The sequence below is a fragment of the Sesamum indicum genome, linkage group LG7 (assembly GCF_026168435.1).
Source record: "Sesamum indicum cultivar Baizhima isolate 11 linkage group LG7, ASM2616843v1, whole genome shotgun sequence".
NCBI classification, from domain to species: Eukaryota; Viridiplantae; Streptophyta; class Magnoliopsida; order Lamiales; family Pedaliaceae; genus Sesamum; species Sesamum indicum.
Genome location: NC_142663.1, coordinates 13,949,588 through 13,967,407, shown reverse-complemented (window position 1 = coordinate 13,967,407; position 17,820 = coordinate 13,949,588). Strand labels below are relative to the sequence as shown.

At 32.3% G+C, this 17,820-nt stretch overlaps 2 long non-coding RNA genes across 2 annotated transcripts; both read left to right on the top strand.

The window, feature by feature from the left end:
* Positions 1-2,238: 2,238 nt before the first annotated feature.
* On the top strand, positions 2,239-6,793 carry LOC148787590 (uncharacterized). Its single transcript, XR_016066334.1, has 4 exons — positions 2,239-2,442; positions 2,746-2,942; positions 3,659-3,786; positions 6,552-6,793. It is a non-coding gene; the product is annotated as an uncharacterized LOC148787590 (long non-coding RNA).
* Positions 6,794-10,711: 3,918 nt separating this feature from the next.
* LOC148787589 (uncharacterized) lies at positions 10,712-15,266 on the top strand. The gene is made up of 4 exons (XR_016066342.1): positions 10,712-10,915; positions 11,219-11,415; positions 12,132-12,259; positions 15,025-15,266. It is a non-coding gene; the product is annotated as an uncharacterized LOC148787589 (long non-coding RNA).
* Positions 15,267-17,820: the final 2,554 nt, after the last annotated feature.

The following is a 17,820-nucleotide window of genomic DNA, read 5'->3' as shown; positions in this document are numbered from 1 at the left end:
ATATCGAGATTGGACAAACGGAGCAAAAACTTTTAAGAAAGAGAACTTGCAAAATAAAATGTTAGCACTCTAGCGCCCAAATTAGTATTGAATCTGAAGAACAATAGTTCAAAGTGATAAAAAAATGTTAATGAAATGAAACGTAATGCTGGAAAAGATAAATAAATCGCATTTTGTCAATGCCAAAGAATGATAGAAGAGTGATAACCAATGTTCTGTCTCTTGAAGGTATCCCCCCTCACCAGGGAACCGATCGTGCTCCATATTCTTGCAGTGAATGGGTAGGATTAGTTGAGATAAGATATGATCAAGTTCTATTTTTAGGGATTATACTGTTGGAGCCATTATTTAGGTGAGGGAGAGAGTCCAAGACAGAGAATGACTCCTAGACTGCAAGGAGTCTGCTGTGTGTTAGAGTCCGAGTTCTTGGGGGAGGTCTTCCTGCCACGCACATTCCATGTCAACAGGGGGGGCCTTACGTGGAGGGCCAATATGAATGCCACACAGGCTTCAAGGACCACCATGTATATGAGGATTGGGCCAGCTACAAGTGTTTGGACCGAGCGTGTTTGGCCATGTGACCTGGGTTTCTTTCCTCGTCATGGGCATACCAAGGTGAGGCGTCTGGGCTTCTTATTTTGTTTTTTTGCCTAATTATGCTGGGCCATACCCATCACTCATTAATAAGTATTATAGGGTTAAGATAACTAATAACAAATATATTTTGTTATAGTGGATATTAAATATAATAGTAAAATTTATATACAATATATTAAACATCTATTTTAAAAAAAAATTATCAAAACGTAATACATTGTAGTTAAGTTTATTTTCAGATAATATAAACCAAAATACCATATTTTTAATATCATCTAAAACTAAACTATGACATATTGACTAACAATTTTTATATATGGTGAATTTTGAAATAAATGCATTTTGTTGTAGTGGATATTGAAATCAAAGGGATTATATTAAATAGTTATTTATAAAAAAAATATCAAAAATTGAATTATTCATTAAGCTCATTGTTTTGAGATAATATAAACTAACATACCATATTTTAATATCATCTAAACCTAAAATATAAGAGATTGACATAATTCTAATATATAGCGGATAAACGTATTTTTGTTTTAGTGGATATTGAAATTATAGCGATAAAATTTCACACGCATTATATTAAAAAAAATATATCAAAACATACTAATTGTTGGTTAAGCTTGTTTTCAGATAAAAGAAAGCAAAATACCATACTTTAATATCATCCAAAATTAAAATATGGTATATTGACTAACAATTATAATATGTGGTGAAAATTTTGAAATATAAGCATTTTGTCGCAGTGGATGTTGAAATTAAAATGGTAAAAATTTATAAGAATTATATTAAATATTTATATACAAAAAAGTTCATCAGAATGTACTTAATTATTGATTAAGTTTAACATTGGATAATATAAACTAAAATATCATGTTTTAATATCATCTAAAATTAAAATATGAGATTTTTAATTATATATTGCAGTAAGAAATGAATGCTAACTATTTATTGAAAATAAAATTTAGTTAGTATTAGTTATAGTAGCACACGTAGCAAATAGTTCACATGTTCTTTGTATTTATTCAAAACATTATTTTATTCTTAACCCAAATATTCACTTTACCATCATTTTGAGGATTTTGTAATTTAGATTTCATAATTTTATGATTTTAATATATTAATTTATATTTTATAATATATCATTCGACTATTATAATTCACACGATTGTTAGATATGATCGGTTAAAACTTTTAATCTATAGATAATAAAATGAATCATTGAAACTATCCACTTAAGCGTCACGCATCCGTAAATGTGGTCAACCTAAATGAGTTTTATTATGCCAAATAGAATATAATGTATTTTTTAGATTAAAATAAAAAATTATTAAATTTCATCCAAAAGAGATATTATCTAACGGCTTTTGGATAAAGAATTAAAAATATTGAATTTATCAAAAAGAATCTGTTCTATATTATCTAACAAGTTTTTTAAGATACACAATAAAAAATATTAATATTTGTACAAAAAATTCTAATTAATATCATTTTCTTTATTGTTTCTTTAAGTGCATAAAAATATGTATATTCAATATCTAGTTTTTCAATTGGACAACAATTTAAATTTCCAAGCAAGAAGGTTAATTTTGTTATTTTAGATCAAAAAAGAAAAAACATTGTTACCGTTAAGGATTTCTTACGGTTGGCCACTTCATATTAAAGGCACTCCTCACCTTCTCAAGGCAGCCGCTCCTCTCCTCCCCCAACAGCCACTCTCTACTCTAACCGCGGCATCAGTCGTCTTTTTAGGCAGCCACCTCCGCCGTCCGCCGTTCTCGTCCTGCGACCGCCAACCTCGTGTGCCGGCCACCATTTGGCTTCCGTCTCTTATTTCTTCAGGTAATTCTTGAAATTCATCAACTCAAAATCAAACGAGTTCATTTAATTTCTTAAATCAATGGTTTATGAAATATTAATTTGAATAATTTTTTAAGATCACCGACTTAGATTACACGATTTTTTGTATATTCTCGATTTTTTTCTTGGAAGGTTTAGGCCAATTGTTCCAAGGGTTCTTTTATAATTACTTCAAGAAGCATGAGTTCACAAAAGTATTCCATTGTATCACAAATTTGTGCAATCCGGCTTTACTCAAGATTCATGAGGATAATTTTAACCAAAGAATTGTTGCCATTTTTCCAGGAATTGCAAGAGTCAAAAAAAGACAGTGTTGCACTTTCAATGTGGAGTGGAGCAGCAGTGACAAAACCTGGTTCGAAGCTGTTGTGCGAGACAAGGGTTGAGGGAGTTGCAAACAAAGATGCCGGTGTAGACATTGATGAGGAGAACAGCCAAGATGGCTCCCCGAATTGGAGATTTTGGAGGGCTCTTCCCTTTGGGTATGGTTGTTTTTTCATATGATTATAATCTGTTGGTGCTTCTATGCTTTTGGTCACTAGAATGGATAAAATGCTTTTGTTGTCTATATATTCTGCTTTTGACCTTCTATAAGTTATGGCATGAAGAGAAACGGAGGAAAAAGAAACTCAACACTCTTGATTTTTGTAGACTTCCTTCCATGTTTCTTTGCTCTCCATCTCGAGGGATATTTAGATTTTATTCTTCTGTCCTTTTGCTGAGCGTCTCTGTAAAGTTGGGGCTTCATAATTGTTTATGGTAGTTTTGAGATACAATATTTGAACAGGGTTTAGGATCTTTGTGTGATGTGTTGGTCGATTGTCCTCAATTATTTTTGTTTGTACCAGCTTGTTTAATTTTACGGAGGAACACAGTTGTTTCGGGGGGGTTCTCATTTCTTTGTTCTCAAATGCTCTTGCATTTGGACACCCGATATTGTACGACAGTCAACAATTATGTTCAGAGTTTGACCCCAAAAAACTGCTGCAATTGAACTTTCGACCGTCACCTTTTGATCAAATTTCAGCTGGTAGAAATTAGTAGATTTTTCTGTAAATTTTCACCAAAAATGCATGTATATCTCGACTCTTCAAATACGAAAAATAATTTTATCTAGTCTTTCTTTTGTCTTTTTGATTTTGATTTGGTGGTCTTTCCCTTCTTGTAATGGGATTTAATCACATTTGTATGCTTTCAGTGGATTCCCATTTGGTGGTTGATAGTTGAAACCAAATTTGAGACTGCAACTTTGGCCTTAATCAGACTGCAATTTTGATTTCGTAGTTCTCTCTTAATCAGACTATTGGCCTTGAATTGGTAAGAGAGGTTAGTGATGTTTTCTCCTTTGCTACAACTTTGGTTTGGAAAAGTTTTGGCTTTGATCGGGAAGAGCAGTAAGTTACTACTTTATCTTAACTACTATTATCTTTTTCCAGTCAATTTCTCCTATCTCTATCGTAATGCATATATGTTATTCACTGAAATTTAAGTGCCAGCTATAAACTCTCTGCTACTCCAATTTGATCTCATCTTAAAATTTCTCGTTTTCTTCTATGTCTTGGTTTATTCGTAGTTCTCTCTTAATGCAAAGTACACGGAGAAAGGGCTGATTGAATTGTGATGTCATATTATTTATTAGCAATTATTTTATTTGCAAGCTTATTGTTAGCAATATTGTCATTGTCTATATCTTACTAGTGCCATTAAACTTGTGAATTGTCTAGCATGTTTCAAGTCCCAAAAAGCATCAGTTAGATATGAGGAGCCATCGTTAGAAAATTCCGAAAGTATGTATTATGCAATCAAACATGTAGCATGCATATATTTGATTCTACAACTGCAACGCATTAGTTAGTATTATAGGTTATGTGTACTCGTTTATTAAAGGTTGAAGGCGCTACAGTTTGAATTTGGTTTTGCAAATTCTGTGTTACCGGAAAACGTCATATTGTTAAAAACTGTGTGGGAATCAAAAGGGTTGAATAGGATTTAAAACACTCAATTGTGGGACACATTTTGGCCGCTAAAAGTATGCTTTTTGATGATATTTTAGAACCTAATGTTAACTTATGTATCTTCATATTCCTCTCTTCAAATTTCTAACCAAAAAGAGACCAATGTCCTTATCAGTTCTTTCTTGCCGACTTTTCTCCCATATTTTGAAATCAAGGAGGCTGAAACCATTGAATTTATGCTTTGTAAACTTCAAATCCAAATTTTGTGCGCTGATTTCTTTGAAAAACTCACGTGACCATCATTTTCACTCGGAAAGAATAGGATTGTGAATGTTTGGGGCAGTTGAAATGTGAATGGTGCAAGTATAGAGTTGAGACCTAAATTGGAGAACAAATCTCCCTCTTTTTTGTAAATTTGTTCTTGGTTAATTCGTTGTGTTGGGTTTTCTTCATGAGCTTGTTTTGAAATCTTTTGTTGTTATACATTTAAAATTATTGTATGAATTTAAAGAAATCATGTTGGTTCATGTTAACATCTTATGTTTGCAGGTGTACCACAGAAAAATATCGAAAAATCTATATTATCCAACCATGAGTTATTTTATTTTGTGGACTTTGGAAAATTAAATACTATGCGAAAGTGTAGAGCGGTTGTCTAGATGCCAATCAATTTTTCTTAAGAAGATTTCATGAATTTTGTGAATATACGTAATCTCAAACGTTTGATAAATGTTTTTTAACGAACAAATTAATACTAGATATGAGAATTTTTTTAGTTTTATTGAGTAATTAACCATAGTATATTTCCAAAAAAATTGTTTTCTTTTTTATTCTTTTACTAAGATTTGTTTTCTCTTGTCAAGTGCTTTTTATAAACTCATGTTTTCAAAATCAGTATGGAATGCACCAATTTCTCTAAGATAAATTTACAAAGTTTGAATATTTTGGTCAGTTTTAACAAGTATATAGATGTATTTCATTTACCTGTTTGTGGATAAGTGCCTAAAAACGTCACATGTTTTTATTTTCAAAGAAAATCATTAATTGATTTTTATTGTCATTTAAAGAAGTTTTTGTAATCTTGGGAACACTTTGAAGTTTGAAGTGCATTCGATTTATTACTTTGAACAAATTGATAATTTTTTCTTTAGACTTCCAAAAAAGTGTATAATTAGCTCTGTTGTGATAAATAAGTGAATTGATAATACTTAAAGAAACACATGCATTAACTATATTGCTACTTGCCAAAATGTGGTAAACAAATCTTTTAACATGATAGGTGTACAAGTAATTTAAAAATAAACAATGAGATGGCATCTAGACAACCGTTTTACCGTGTAGTATATGATATTTAATTTTTTAAGTTCAAAAATAAATTAATTTTTGGTTGCGTAGTAGTGATTTTTCGACAAATTTTTCTATGATACACCTACAAAGTTCGGATGTCGATATGGACAAATATGGTATTTCTGTACAATTTGTACAAAAGTCTTAAATGTATGACAATCAAAAGGTTTTGAAAAAGCAAATTGGATAAAACCTAACATAATGAATAATTTGAGAATAAATTAACAAAAATGGTGGAGGATTAGCTCCCGTTTAGGCATCAACTCCGAACTACCTTGCATTCTTCACATTTTAAACTGGCCTCAGAATTCGTAATCCCATTATTTCCAAGTTAGAATGTTGAGAATGTGAAGGTTTCATAGAAATCACACACACTTTTGGATTTGAAGTATACAAAGAAAAAATGCAATGGTTTCACCCTTTCTTGAATTCTAAAATATGGAAAAAATCGGTGGAGAATAACTAGATAGGGACAAAGGTTGCGCCTTTGGTTAGAAAAATGGTAGAGAGGAAGCGATAGATACATTAGGTTATCGTGTGGTTCTAAATAGTGTCAAAAAGCACATTCTTTTTAGCGGTCAATGCGAAACAATTGAGTGTTTGGATCTCCTACTTCAAACTTTAAAATCCCGCACAGTTTTTAACGAGATGATGTTATTTTGGCAAGCACATTATTGAAAAACCAAATACAAACTCTAGAGCCATCAATCGTAATAGACGTGTATAGATACATTGCAATTTGCTCTTTACATACTTTTAAATGACACTGACATTGTTGATTACGTGCAGGGTAATGCAAGTGAAGATGATTCCAAATGATACAGTCGTCAACTTGCTTCACAATAACACAGTGGCTTTCATGACACACACAAGAGCCTTGCGGTTTCTTTTCCGGAACATCGACATCCATTACTTTGTTTGTAGTACTTTTGGTCTTCAGTGGAAAAGGCCTTTGTTTAGGCTTTTATGTATTAAAATTACCTATTGCAATTCCTTCAGTTTTTAATGCGACGCAACACCAGTTACACTTATTACTACTTCTATTCTCTACTACATGTCCTAATCATAGTCTTGTGATATACAATACTTAAATAGAACTATTTTTATGCATTCCAAAAGAGCACTCAGCTTCCAGTATAACTCCACTTCATTAATCATAGCAATGCTCTTAGTTCTCAACTTGTATCAAAAGTTTCATTATTCTTTTCCTCTCTAATTTGTTTTTCAAATATTCTCATAAACAACACTGGTAATTTAGCTATTAAAAACCAGAATCTAGAGGTCTCAAATTACGAAGCTCTTCAATACATTCAATTAGAGGGTGCATATATACTCTTAAGGAGAGAAATCTAAAATGGATTGAGTTGCCGCAATGTAAATTGTATAATTCCTTAGAATGCTTTCAGATATGTTGCATCATCGTTGCTGATACCAGTCACATCTGCTACAGCTCCAATCTAAAAGCAATGAAAATGCGAGTGAATCGACCCGAGAATGCGCAAGTGGAAGCGGTAAATAAAATTACGTAAATTAAAAGCCGAACATAATAATACCATGATTCCAAGTGGTGTACCCTTGGAGTTGCGGGGCGATCGATATAGTTAATTACAACAACAATAAAATTAAACGGTGCTTATGGTAAAATTAAAAACGAGAAGTGCGAGAAACGTAAATCAAGAATTGCCTTTGATTGATTTACTTTGAACCTCCTTCATTTGAGTCGTTTACGTGAGACTTCAACGTTAAAGTCCTTTAAAGACGCGTCCACACCACACCTGAATATGAGATCCCTTAATTCAATTTGATAGAAAAGAATTAAGGAGAAAAAGAATACACCTTGGAGAGGGGCGCTGGACGGTTGTTCTAGGGTAGGAAAATTATTTTTGTGTTGTGAGGTTTCATTAGTTATTTCAAGTAACTAATATACATATACATATATATATATATATATACCTTGAATGGATTGATAATTTGTACAAAAGTATTAAATGTACGACAATCAAAAAATTTTACAAAAGCAAATTGGATAAAACCTAATATAATGAATAATTTAAGAATAAATTAGCAAAAACAGTGAGGATTATCTCCCCTTTAGGCATCAACTCCGAACTACCTTGCATTCTTCACATTTTAAACTAGCCTCAAAATTCATAACCCGTTACTTCCAAGTTAGAATGTTGATAATGTGAAGGTTTCATAGAAAATCAAATACATTTTGGATTTGAAGTATACAAAGAAAAATGCAATGTTAGATAGGGACAAAGATTACGTCTTTGGTTAGAAAAATGGTAGAGAGGAAGAGACAGATACATTAGGTTGTCATGTGCTACTAGATAGTGTCCAAAAGCACATTCTTTTTAGCGGTTAATGTGAAAAAATTGAGTGTGTTTAAATCTCCTACTTCAATCTTTAAATTGACGAGATGATGTTATTTAGGCAAGCACATAATTGAGAAACCAAATACAAACTCTAGAACCATCAATCATAATAGACGTGTATAGATAGATTGCATGCTATACGTTATGCATTTTGCTCTTTACATATCTTGAAATGATATTGATATTGTTTGATTATATGCAGGTTAATGCTAGTGAACATGACCCGTCATTACTAGGGATTTCCAAGGTAATTCACGTCTTTAACTCAATTTCCCATAGATGGCGCCAATTGATGCATGCGATTTCAGCACCAGCCCAAGTCTTAGGGTCTTGATATCGAGATTGGACAAACGGAGCGAAAACTTTTAAGAAAGAGAACTTGCAAAATAAAATGTTAGCATTCTAGCGCCCAAATTAGTATTGAATCTGAAGAACAATAGTTCAAAGTGATAAAAAAATGTTAATGAAATGAAACGTAATACTGGAAAAGATAAATAAATCGCATTTTGTCAATGCCATAGAATGATAGAAGAGTGATAACCAATGTTCTGTCTCTTGAAGGTATCCCCCCTCACCAGGGAACCGATCGTGCTCCATATTCTTGCAGTGAATGGGTAGGATTAGTTGAGATAAGATATGATCAAGTTCTATTTTTAGGGATTGTACTGTTGGAGCCATTATTTAGGTGAGGGAGAGAGTCCAAGACAGAGAATGACTCCTAGACCGCAAGGAGTCTGCTGTGTGTTAGAGTCCGAGTTCTTGGGGGAGGTCTTCCTGCCACGCACATTCCATGTCAACAGGGGGGGCCTTACGTGGAGAGCTAATATGTCTGCCACGCAGGCTTCAAGGACCACCATGTATATGAGGATTGGGCCAGCTACAAGTGTTTGGACCGAGCGTGTTTGGCCATGTGACCTGGGTTTCTTTCCTCGTCATGGGCATACCAAGGTGAGGCGTTTGGGCTTCTTATTTTGTTTTTTTGCCTAATTATGCTGGGCCATACCCATCATTCATTAACAAGTATTATAGGGTTAAGATAACTAATAACAACTATATTTTGCTATAGTGGATACTAAATATAATAGTAAAATTTATATACAATATATTAAACATCTATTTTCAAAAAAAAATATCAAAACGTAATACATTGTAGTTAAGTTTATTTTCAGATAATATAAACCAAAATACCATATTTTTAATATCATCTAAAACTAAACTATGACATATTGACTAACAATTTTTATATATGGTGAATTTTGAAATAAATGCATTTTGTTGTAGTGGATATTGAAATCAAAGGGATTATATTAAATAGTTATTTATAAAAAAAAACATCAAAAACTGAATTATTCATTAAGCCCGTTGTTTTGAGATAATATAAACTAACATACCATATTTTAATATCATCTAAACCTAAAATATAAGAGATTGACATAATTCTAATATATAGCGGATAAACGTATTTTTGTTTTAGTGGATATTGAAATTATAGCGATAAAATTTCACACGCATTATATTAAAAAAATATATCAAAACATACTAATTGTTGGTTAAGCTTGTTTTCAGATAAAAGAAAGCAAAATACCATACTTTAATATCATCCAAAATTAAAATATGGTATATTGACTAACAATTATAATATGTGGTGAAAATTTTGAAATATAAGCATTTTGTCGCAGTGGATGTTGAAATTAAAATGGTAAAAATTTATAAGAATTATATTAAATATTTATATACAAAAAAGTTCATCAGAATGTACTTAATTATTGATTAAGTTTAACGTTGGATAATATAAACTAAAATATCATGTTTTAATGTCATCTAAAATTAAAATATGAGATTTTTAATTATATATTGCAGTAAGAAATGAATGCTAACTATTTATTGAAAATAAAATTTAGTTAGTATTAGTTATAGTAGCACACGTAGCAAATAGTTCACATGTTCTTTGTATTTATTCAAAACATTATTTTATTCTTAACCCAAATATTCACTTTACCATCATTTTGAGGATTTTGTAATTTAGATTTCATAATTTTATGATTTTAATATATTAATTTATATTTTATAATATATCATTCGACTACTATAATTCACACGATTGTTAGATATGATCGGTTAAAACTTTTAATCTATAGATAATAAAATGAATCATTGAAACTATCCACTTAAGCGTCACGCATCCGTAAATGTGGTCAACCTAAATGAGTTTTATTATGCCAAATAGAATATAATGTATTTTTTAGATTAAAATAAAAAATTATTAAATTTCATCCAAAAGAGATATTATCTAACGGCTTTTGGATAAAGAATTAAAAATATTGAATTTATCAAAAAGAATCTGTTCTATATTATCTAACAAGTTTTTTAAGATACACAATAAAAAATATTAATATTTGTACAAAAAATTCTAATTAATATCATTTTCTTTATTGTTTCTTTAAGTGCATAAAAATATGTATATTCAATATCTAGTTTTTCAATTGGACAACAATTTAAATCTCCAAGCAAGAAGGTTAATTTTGTTATTTTAGATCAAAAAAGAAAAAACATTGTTACCGTTAAGGATTTCTTACGGTTGGCCACTTCATATTAAAGGCACTCCTCACCTTCTCAAGGCAGCCGCTCCTCTCCTCCCCCAACAGCCACTCTCTACTCTAACCGCGGCATCAGTCGTCTTTTTAGGCAGCCACCTCCGCCGTCCGCCGTTCTCGTCCTGCGACCGCCAACCTCGTGTGCCGGCCACCATTTGGCTTCCGTCTCTTATTTCTTCAGGTAATTCTTGAAATTCATCAACTCAAAATCAAACGAGTTCATTTAATTTCTTAAATCAATGGTTTATGAAATATTAATTTGAATAATTTTTTAAGATCACCGACTTAGATTACACGATTTTTTGTATATTCTCGATTTTTTTCTTGGAAGGTTTAGGCCAATTGTTCCAAGGGTTCTTTTATAATTACTTCAAGAAGCATGAGTTCACAAAAGTATTCCATTGTATCACAAATTTGTGCAATCCGGCTTTACTCAAGATTCATGAGGATAATTTTAACCAAAGAATTGTTGCCATTTTTCCAGGAATTGCAAGAGTCAAAAAAAGACAGTGTTGCACTTTCAATGTGGAGTGGAGCAGCAGTGACAAAACCTGGTTCGAAGCTGTTGTGCGAGACAAGGGTTGAGGGAGTTGCAAACAAAGATGCCGGTGTTGACATTGATGAGGAGAACAACCAAGATGGCTCCCCGAATTGGAGATTTTGGAGGGCTCTTCCCTTTTGGTATGGTTGTTTTTTCATATGATTATAATCTGTTGGTGCTTCTATGCTTTTGGTCACTAGAATGGATAAAATGCTTTTGTTGTCTATATATTCTGCTTTTGACCTTCTATAAGTTATGGCATGAAGAGAAACGGAGGAAAAAGAAACTCAACACTCTTGATTTTTGTAGACTTCCTTCCATGTTTCTTTGCTCTCCATCTCGAGGGATATTTAGATTTTATTCTTCTGTCCTTTTGCTGAGCGTCTCTGTAAAGTTGGGGTTTCATAATTGTTTATCGTAGTTTTGAGATACAATATTTGAACAGGGTTTAGGATCTTTGTGTGATGTGTTGGTCGATTGTCCTCAATTATTTTTGTTTGTACCAGCTTGTTTAATTTTACGGAGGAACACAGTTGTTTCGGGGGGGTTCTCATTTCTTTGTTCTCAAATGCTCTTGCATTTGGACACCCGATATTGTACGACAGTCAACAATTATGTTCAGAGTTTGACCCCAAAAAACTGCTGCAATTGAACTTTCCACCGTCACCTTTTGATCAAATTTCAGCTGGTAGAAATTAGTAGATTTTTCTGTAAATTTTCACCAAAAATGCATGTATATCTCGACTCTTCAAATACGAAAAATAATTTTATCTAGTCTTTCTTTTGTCTTTTTGATTTTGATTTGGTGGTCTTTCCCTTCTTGTAATGGGATTTAATCACATTTGTATGCTTTCAGTGGATTCCCATTTGGTGGTTGATAGTTGAAACCAAATTTGAGATTGCAACTGTGGCCTTAATCAGACTGCAATTTTGATTTCGTAGTTCTCTCTTAATCAGACTATTGGCCTTGAATTGGTAAGAGAGGTTAGTGATGTTTTCTCCTTTGCTACAACTTTGGTTTGGAAAAGTTTTGGCTTTGATCGGGAAGAGCAGTAAGTTACTACTTTGTCTTAACTACTATTATCTTTTTCCAGTCAATTTCTCCTATCTCTATCGTAATGCATATATGTTATTCACTGAAATTTAAGTGCCAGCTATAAACTCTCTGCTACTCCAATTTGATCTCATCTTAAAATTTCTCATTTTCTTCTATGTCTTGGTTTATTCGTAGTTCTCTCTTAATGCAAAGTACACGGAGAAAGGGCTGATTGAATTGTGATGTCATATTATTTATTAGCAATTATTTTATTTGCAAGCTTATTGTTAGCAATATTGTCATTGTCTATATCTTACTAGTGCCATTAAACTTGTGAATTGTCTAGCATGTTTCAAGTCCCAAAAAGCATCAGTTAGATATGAGGAGCCATCGTTAGAAAATTCCGAAAGTATGTATTATGCAATCAAACATGTAGCATGCATATATTTGATTCTACAACTGCAACGCATTAGTTAGTATTATAGGTTATGTGTACTCGTTTATTAAAGGTTGAAGGCGCTACAGTTTGAATTTGGTTTTGCAAATTCTGTGTTACCGGAAAACGTCATATTGTTAAAAACTGTGTGGGAATCAAAAGGGTTGAATAGGATTTAAAATACTCAATTGTGGGACACATTTTGGCCGCTAAAAGTATGCTTTTTGATGATATTTTAGAACCTAATGTTAACTTATGTATCTTCATATTCCTCTCTTCAAATTTCTAACCAAAAAGAGACCAATGTCCTTATCAGTTCTTTCTTGCCGACTTTTCTCCCATATTTTGAAATCAATGAGGCTGAAACCATTGAATTTATGCTTTGTAAACTTCAAATCCAAATTTTGTGCGCTGATTTCTTTTTAAAACTCACGTGACCATCATTTTCACTCGGAAAGAATAGGATTGTGAATGTTTGGGGCAGTTGAAATGTGAATGGTGCAAGTATAGAGTTGAGACCTAAATTGGAGAACAAATCTCCCTCTTTTTTGTAAATTTGTTCTTGGTTAATTCGTTGTGTTGGGTTTTCTTCATGAGCTTGTTTTGAAATCTTTTGTTGTTATACATTTAAAATTATTGTATGAATTTACAGAAATCATGTTGGTTCATGTTAACATCTTATGTTTGCAGGTGTACCACAGAAAAATATCGAAAAATCTATATTATCCAACCATGAGTTATTTTATTTTGTGGACTTTGGAAAATTAAATACTATGCGAAAGTGTAGAGCGGTTGTCTAGATGCCAATCAATTTTTCTTAAGAAGATTTCATGAATTTTGTGAATATACGTAATCTCAAACGTTTGATAAATATTTTTTAACGAACAAATTAATACTAGATATGAGAATTTTTTTAGTTTTATTGAGTAATTAACCATAGTATATTTCCAAAAAAATTGTTTTCTTTTTTATTCTTTTACTAAGATTTGTTTTCTCTTGTCAAGTGCTTTTTATAAACTCATGTTTTCAAAATCAGTATGGAATGCACCAATTTCTCTAAGATAAATTTACAAAGTTTGAATATTTTGGTCAGTTTTAACAAGTATATAGATGTATTTCATTTACCTGTTTGTGGATAAGTGCCTAAAAACGTCACATGTTTTTATTTTCAAAGAAAATCATTAATTGATTTTTATTGTCATTTAAAGAAGTTTTTGTAATCTTGGGAACACTTTGAAGTTTGAAGTGCATTCGATTTATTACTTTGAACAAATTGATAATTTTTTCTTTAGACTTCCAAAAAAGTGTATAATTAGCTCTGTTGTGATAAATAAGTGAATTGATAATACTTAAAGAAACACATGCATTAACTATATTGCTACTTGCCAAAATGTGGTAAACAAATCTTTTAACATGATAGGTGTACAAGTAATTTAAAAATAAACAATGAGATGGCATCTAGACAACCGTTTTACCGTGTAGTATATGATATTTAATTTTTTAAGTTCAAAAATAAATTAATTTTTGGTTGCGTAGTAGTGATTTTTCGACAAATTTTTCTATGATACACCTACAAAGTTCGGATGTCGATATGGACAAATATGGTATTTCTGTACAATTTGTACAAAAGTCTTAAATGTATGACAATCAAAAGGTTTTGAAAAAGCAAATTGGATAAAACCTAACATAATGAATAATTTGAGAATAAATTAACAAAAATGGTGGAGGATTAGCTCCCGTTTAGGCATCAACTCCGAACTACCTTGCATTCTTCACATTTTAAACTGGCCTCAGAATTCGTAATCCCATTATTTCCAAGTTAGAATGTTGAGAATGTGAAGGTTTCATAGAAATCACACACACTTTTGGATTTGAAGTATACAAAGAAAAAATGCAATGGTTTCACCCTTTCTTGAATTCTAAAATATGGAAAAAATCGGTGGAGAATAACTAGATAGGGACAAAGGTTGCGCCTTTGGTTAGAAAAATGGTAGAGAGGAAGCGATAGATACATTAGGTTATCGTGTGGTTCTAAATAGTGTCAAAAAGCACATTCTTTTTAGCGGTCAATGCGAAACAATTGAGTGTTTGGATCTCCTACTTCAACCTTTAAAATCCCGCACAGTTTTTAACGAGATGATGTTATTTTGGCAAGCACATTATTGAAAAACCAAATACAAACTCTAGAGCCATCAATCGTAATAGACGTGTATAGATACATTGCAATTTGCTCTTTACATACTATTAAATGACACTGACATTGTTGATTACGTGCAGGGTAATGCAAGTGAAGATGATTCCAAATGATACCGTCGTCAACTTGCTTCACAATAACACAGTGGCTTTCATGACACACGCAAGAGCCTTGCGGTTTCTTTTCCGGAACATCGACATCCATTACTTTGTTTGTAGTACTTTTGGTCTTCAGTGGAAAAGGCCTTTGTTTAGGCTTTTATGTATTAAAATTACCTATTGCAATTCCTTCAGTTTTTAATGCGACGCAACACCAGTTACACTTATTACTACTTCTATTCTCTACTACATGTCCTAATCATAGTCTTGTGATATACAATACTTAAATAGAACTATTTTTATGCATTCCAAAAGAGCACTCAGCTTCCAGTATAACTCCACTTCATTAATCATAGCAATGCTCTTAGTTCTCAACTTGTATCAAAAGTTTCATTATTCTTTTCCTCTCTAATTTGTTTTTCAAATATTCTCATAAACAACACTGGTAATTTAGCTATTAAAAACCAGAATCTAGAGGTCTCAAATTACGAAGCTCTTCAATACATTCAATTAGAGGGTGCATATATACTCTTAAGGAGAGAAATCTAAAATGGATTGAGTTGCCGCAATGTAAATTGTATAATTCCTTAGAATGCTTTCAGATATGTTGCATCATCGTTGCTGATACCAGTCACATCTGCTACAGCTCCAATCTAAAAGCAATGAAAATGCGAGTGAATCGACCCGAGAATGCGCAAGTGGAAGCGGTAAATAAAATTACGTAAATTAAAAGCCGAACATAATAATACCATGATTCCAAGTGGTGTACCCTTGGAGTTGCGGGGCGATCGATATAGTTAATTACAACAACAATAAAATTAAACGGTGTTTATGGTAAAATTAAAAACGAGAAGTGCGAGAAACGTAAATCAAGAATTGCCTTTGATTGATTTACTTTGAACCTCCTTCATTTGAGCCGTTTACATGAGACTTCAACGTTAAAGTCCTTTAAAGACGCGTCCACACCACACCTGAATATGAGATCCCTTAATTCAATTTGATAGAAAAGAATTAAGGAGAAAAAGAATACACCTTGGAGAGGGGCGCTGGACGGTTGTTCTAGGGTAGGAAAATTATTTTTGTGTTGTGAGGTTTCATTAGTTATTTCAAGTAACTAATATACATATACATATATATATATATATATATATACCTTGAATGGATTGATAATTTGTACAAAAGTATTAAATGTACGACAATCAAAAAATTTTACAAAAGCAAATTGGATAAAACCTAATATAATGAATAATTTAAGAATAAATTAGCAAAAACAGTGAGGATTATCTCCCCTTTAGGCATCAACTCCGAACTACCTTGCATTCTTCACATTTTAAACTAGCCTCAAAATTCATAACCCGTTACTTCCAAGTTAGAATGTTGATAATGTGAAGGTTTCATAGAAAATCAAATACATTTTGGATTTGAAGTATACAAAGAAAAATGCAATGTTAAATAGGGACAAAGATTACGTCTTTGGTTAGAAAAATGGTAGAGAGGAAGAGACAGATACATTAGGTTGTCATGTGCTACTAGATAGTGTCCAAAAGCACATTCTTTTTAGCGGTTAATGTGAAAAAATTGAGTGTGTTTAAATCTCCTACTTCAATCTTTAAATTGACGAGATGATGTTATTTAGGCAAGCACATAATTGAGAAACCAAATACAAACTCTAGAACCATCAATCATAATAGACGTGTATAGATAGATTGCATGCTATACGTTATGCATTTTGCTCTTTACATATCTTGAAATGATATTGATATTGTTTGATTATATGCAGGTTAATGCTAGTGAACATGACCCGTCATTACTAGGGATTTCCAAGGTAATTCACGTCTTTAACTCAATTTCCCATAGATGGCGCCAATTGATGCATGCGATTTCAGCACCAGCCCAAGTCTTAGGGTCTTGATATCGAGATTGGACAAACGGAGCGAAAACTTTTAAGAAAGAGAACTTGCAAAATAAAATGTTAGCATTCTAGCGCCCAAATTAGTATTGAATCTGAAGAACAATAGTTCAAAGTGATAAAAAAATGTTAATGAAATGAAACGTAATACTGGAAAAGATAAATAAATCGCATTTTGTCAATGCCATAGAATGATAGAAGAGTGATAACCAATGTTCTGTCTCTTGAAGGTATCCCCCCTCACCAGGGAACCGATCGTGCTCCATATTCTTGCAGTGAATGGGTAGGATTAGTTGAGATAAGATATGATCAAGTTCTATTTTTAGGGATTGTACTGTTGGAGCCATTATTTAGGTGAGGGAGAGAGTCCAAGACAGAGAATGACTCCTAGACCGCAAGGAGTCTGCTGTGTGTTAGAGTCCGAGTTCTTGGGGGAGGTCTTCCTGCCACGCACATTCCATGTCAACAGGGGGGGCCTTACGTGGAGAGCTAATATGTCTGCCACGCAGGCTTCAAGGACCACCATGTATATGAGGATTGGGCCAGCTACAAGTGTTTGGACCGAGCGTGTTTGGCCATGTGACCTGGGTTTCTTTCCTCGTCATGGGCATACCAAGGTGAGGCGTTTGGGCTTCTTATTTTGTTTTTTTGCCTAATTATGCTGGGCCATACCCATCATTCATTAACAAGTATTATAGGGTTAAGATAACTAATAACAACTATATTTTGCTATAGTGGATACTAAATATAATAGTAAAATTTATATACAATATATTAAACATCTATTTTCAAAAAAAAATATCAAAACGTAATACATTGTAGTTAAGTTTATTTTCAGATAATATAAACCAAAATACCATATTTTTAATATC